Source organism: Anomalospiza imberbis, chromosome 5 (genome assembly GCF_031753505.1).
Source record: "Anomalospiza imberbis isolate Cuckoo-Finch-1a 21T00152 chromosome 5, ASM3175350v1, whole genome shotgun sequence".
NCBI lineage: Eukaryota > Metazoa > Chordata > Aves > Passeriformes > Viduidae > Anomalospiza > Anomalospiza imberbis.
The window spans coordinates 17,083,989-17,089,311 of NC_089685.1; the positions used below are offsets into that span (position 1 = coordinate 17,083,989).

At 40.2% G+C, this 5,323-nt stretch overlaps 1 long non-coding RNA gene across 1 annotated transcript; it reads left to right on the top strand.

Annotated features, from left to right (window-relative positions):
- The first annotated feature begins 984 nt into the window (after window positions 1-984).
- LOC137474955 (uncharacterized) lies at window positions 985-3,815 on the top strand. Its single transcript, XR_010999580.1, has 2 exons — window positions 985-1,238; window positions 3,561-3,815. It is a non-coding gene; the product is annotated as an uncharacterized lncRNA (long non-coding RNA).
- The last annotated feature ends 1,508 nt before the right edge of the window (window positions 3,816-5,323 follow it).

Here is a 5,323-nt window from a genome sequence, read left to right on the forward strand (position 1 = left end):
CCTTTCTTTATTCCTTCTTCAGTTGATAATTGCCTCTTCAGCATGCACTAACTCATTGCATTAGTCGACATATTTGTTTGCTTGAATAAACTCACAGAATATTATTTTTCTAGTAAATAAAGAATATTATATAAATTTTATTTAATAGCACCAGTGTCCCATATTTTGCTTCAACTAGTAGCATGGAATTTGCAATTATTTCTTACAATTTTTCTGAAAGATTATTTTTTCAGCTTCTGTTTTTCTACACACCCAATTGGTCTTCTGGGAAAAAAAATCCATTTCCTACAGCTATCAGAGGGAATGGCATACCTTTTTTTTTCCTCTTTTTAAAATGGTGGTGAGGTTATGTTACATTTTTTTCTCTCACGAGAACACACTAGAATAAAACTAAAACCAGGATAGCTTGATCATCTTAAAAAAAAAAAGGTCAAACAAACTTACAAGGAATCTTGTGAAGGAGAAAATCAATTGACATTGTTGCTGGAAGTACTTATGGCTGTAGCAGATGGACAAAATACTCTGTTATCTTGCATATGTCTGTTTGACAGTAAATGAAACATGGCACATAATTAAATGATGATTTCAAATTTGATTCTGAAGAATAATTTTTTAGATTAGAAAACAGAACAAAATGTATCTTGATAAAGGTCATACTGTTTGATATTTTCTGCCAATATAGGTCCATTGAGCTCGTAGCTAGTGGTAGGAAATACAGCCACAACACCATTTCATGCTTACTTTTGTACCCTTGAGTGATCTTAGCCAGGTTTTACAAAGTGACTTTAAGAAAAAACTTTACTTTCTTATGGACACTGTAAGTTACATACTTTTTTTAACTGGGCTGTCTGTCAATGACCTCGACTCTCTTTTGTCAACCAGCAGAGGCAGTGAGCAAACTCAATATTTGGTGAAGGAGGTCACAAACAGATCTTTTCATCCCCTGTCTTACCTGCTCTCTCAGGTATGGTTTTGACATGTCTCAGATCTTGTTTCCCCACAGCTGCTTGAGTCACTGCACCAGCCATGTCAGAGACCTCCAGCCAGTCAGACCTTTTGTTGGTAAATGTAGCTTACCAGGTCCCAGGTTAACAAGCGAGTCTGACGACTCTCTATGAGGCTGGGACTTACAATCATGTCTTTTGTAAAAAGTGTGCAACTGTCAATGAGCTGTGTGAAGGAGATACAGGAGGAAGTGAACAGGCTGTGCAGTATTCAAGATAATGAGCAAGAAATTGGTAGGTCATTCTCAGAGCTGCTACAATCTCAGGAGCCTCAAACTTCCACTGTAGTGGAGATGCAGGTGAACTCAGAACCCTGTGAAGTAGTTAATCAAGGATCTCTCGAACATGAAGGATGGAAGACTCTCAGTGCCCATACCAGAAGGCGGGATCCTCCTTTCCTGAAAACTTGACAATGACAAGTAGGACTGTCATTTTTGCAACAGATATGAGTCTCTAAAACTAAGATAGTTTTGACACAGATAGTTTTACCTGAGAGGGGAACAAAGGTGCTTTGGGGATAGAGGGACCACATAGGGCAACACAGACTGGCCCCTACACTATGACCTTTGTTAAGAGGAAAAGAAGGGTAGTTATCATAGATGACTCCCTTCTCAAGTAAACAGAGTGCCCACTATACTGACAGAAAGGTCTGCTGTCTATCAGGGGCTTGGGTGAGGGTCACTACTAGATAACTGTCCAGTCTGTTACAGCCTTCTGATTATTATCCACTATTGGTAAGAAGACAAATAGGAATCTCAGGGCAAAAGAGATTTCAAGGCCTTGAGGTGATTGGTTGAAGAAACAAGAGTACAGGTAATGATTTCCTCAGTCTTTCCAGTAGCAAGGAAGAATATAGAAAGGAACAGGCAGACTCCTCAGACCAACACGAGGCTCCAAATGGCATTGGAAAAATTGTGGGATTTTTGGCCATGGGATGGTCTGTACTCCAGCAGGTCTACTGTTGCCTCATGGGATGAACCTTTCTCAGAGGGGAAAAAGGGTTTTGGCATAGGAGCTAGCAGAACTCATTGATAGGTCTTTAAACCACCCTGAAAGAGGGAAAGGGACGAAAACAGACTTGACAGGTATAAGCAATGGGTTGGAATGCAAAAACTTGAGGAACTGAGCACTATTGGGATCCCTCAATCTGCTACACAATGTGTCAGCTAAGACAAGCCACACTTAAAATATTTCTACACCAACACATGCAGCATAAGGAATAAATAAGAGGAGCTTGAAGATTTGTCCTAGTCCCAGAGATGACAACATTGGCATATGTGAACCTGGTGGGCTGAGTCCTGTGACTGAAGTGCCATGTTGGATGGCAGGGTGGGTGAGGCAGGGGTGTGGTGCTGTATGTAACAGAAGGGCTGTATGGAGCTTACAGTTGGAAAATGCATGGATGAGGGCCACTGAGTAAGGATTAAGGGGCAAATAAATAATGCCGGTTATCACGGGAGTCTACTACCGACTTTCCAGCCAGGACAAGGAATCCAATTAATTATTCTTCAAGGAATTAAAGGACACTTCCAATCAATTGCTCTTAACCTTATGGGGAACATCAAGTTGCTGGATGTTAACACTGCACAGATGGCACAAAGAGGTCCAGATGACAGGGACATAGGCAAGGCAGAGATGTTTAATTCTTTGTTTGCCTCTGTCTTCTATGCTTTATGGGTTAAGGGGGTTCCAGTGCCTGGTGCTTGAGTACTATGGTTGTGTGAACAATAAAGTCCCAGTTAACCCTGAAGTTTTGCCAGATGTGGTGCTCCCACTGGATCCCTACATGCCCATGGGGCCTGATGTGGTTCATTTGGGAACACTCAAAGAGCTGGCTAATCACAGAATCACTGAATGGGTAAAGTTGGAAGAGACCACAGTGAAGCCATCTGGTCCAGCCTCCCTGCTTAAGATGGTTCATCCCAGTGCACGTTGCACCAAATTGTGTCCAGATGGTTTTGAATATCTCCAGTGGGGGAGACTCCACAATTTCTCTGAGCAATATGTTCCAGTGCATGGTCACCCACACAATAATAATTGCAATCAGGTGAATAATTCATAATCAGGTGAAACCTCTTGTACATCAGTTTCTGGTTATTGCCTTTTATCCTATTTCTTGACACCACTGAGAAGATTCTGGCTCCATCCTCTTGACACTCTCTCTTCAGACAGACACTGATGAGTAGACATTGATGAGTTTCCCTCTTAATCTCCAGTTCTCAAGTCTGAAGTCTCTCTAGGTAGAGAGGCCCAGATCACTCAGCCTCTCCTTGTAAGTGGTGGTCCAGTCCCTAAATCATCTTTGTTGCCCTCAGGCACAGAGTGTCTTGGGACTGTCTTGTGCAAGGCCAGGAGTTGTTTGATGCTCCTTGTGGGTCCCTCCCAATGCAGGATATTCTATGATTATCACGTTTGTCAGAACTATAAAGAACATTTCCTACATGGAATTGCTGTTTGACTTGGCCTGAACTGTTGCTTTGACCTGTACATGGGGCATGCAACTGCTGTGTACTGTAAGATGCAAATTGTTACCATTTGTTCCTGTTTGTTTTTCAGGGAGGGTACCCTGGGAAAAGCCAGCTAACTACAGCAGCCTTTGCAAGATTATGCTCCTACAACAGCCTGCACACACTGGCATGAACCCTTGCACAAAGAACATAAGCAGTGCCCTGAGGCTTCTGTTATTCTTGTCTGGAGAACTGAAACATGACTAATACGAAGTGCAATGCACATGCTCTTTACTCCCTTGTCTGACTATTGTAAATAGAGCAAATTTTCCCTTTTCAGAGGCCTAGATTCAGAGAAGAAAGATAGGACCAGATCCACACAAGCACGTAGGCAGGTTGATAACTGCCTTTGCTACTTTTTAGTAATTTCATAATATCTCCTCATGAGGAGAATTCATAAATCCAGTTTGGCAATATGAGAGAGGAATTTATTACACATAGAATAGTCCGCAGGATTAGATTAAGCTAATTTATAGCAAATTATGAAGAGCTTGCTACAAAGAAGACTTTTACTTCCCTAAAAGATTCTCATTAGGAAATAATTCAATTTTTGTGCAATTTTGTATCAAGAATTTAATTGCTTTAATCATAATATAATCAACAATAGGAGATAACTGATAAAAATAATATTAAAAATTACCAACTCTTTTCTTGACTTGGGTGCTTTAGCAAATTCAGTAATTTGGCTATGCAAGCTATCCAAACTCAGGCTCAATTTTTTCTTCCAAAAAGTCTCTAGAGGAGTCTGTCAGGCACTCACTGTTTTTATTTAATTGATTCTGTTACTTAGTTGTTACAGTATTTGTCAAGGAGGTGAAAAACCTCTCCATGAAGGGAGCTGACCCATATCCCTCTTGTCCCTCAGCAGAGTGGCTGGTTGCAAGCTATAAAGGAAAAGATGATTATCTTTCTCTTCACCATATGTACTAGTACAGCAGAAAGCAAATTTCAAAGGGGAGAGATTGAATGAATGAGAAAATGGGAGTATGACTCCATGGCCCAGAAATAAGGCCACTTCCTGGCAAGGGAAATTTTGGGTCTGATATGTGGTCATAATATTATTTATTCATTTAATCTAGTGCTTTCTTTAATGCAAAATGCAGAAAGAGTCTCAGACTTTTATGCTGCGATGGCTACACCCTTGTCTGTACTGAAGCTACTCTAAAGTAACTTCTATCTGTTTACATAAGTTGTGTTCATACAAATAACTGCAACATTGATTTATCTTTAAGCTACTTGCCTCTCCTCAGGCATTGTCCAGAGAACCTGGATGCATAACTCAAGGCTGTGAGAATCCCCTAAACAATAATGCTCAGGTACTGTAGTGTTCAGTGATGAGATAGCCAAGTGTTTCAGCTTCAGCTCTGTATGAATAACCATAACTGATGTAAACTGATCGACAAAGTAGCTCTTAGCAAACCAGCATAGTATGTCTACCCCCTGCTTGTCCACTGTAACAGTAGAACAAACAATCAGAGCATAGTATCTCTACCCCCTGCTTGTCCACTGTAACAGTAGAACAAACAATCAGAGACATATTTCTATGGAGAGTACTGGGTACCTCTCTAGAAAAAAAAAAAAAAAAAAAAAAAAAAAAAAAAAAAAAAAAAAACCAAAAAAAAAAACTATGAACAAGTAACAAATCAGCTGTAGAAAGCTCCAAGTTTTTTAACTGGAGCTGGTGACATATTCAGTTCTTACACTACAGCATAAATAACTTATCTGGTTTTGATTTTTTTTTTCCTGTGTAAGGCATAAAAGCTACTTCAGCGTATTTTCTTATTCTTAGTTCTCAGTGTTTATGCTTTGTAT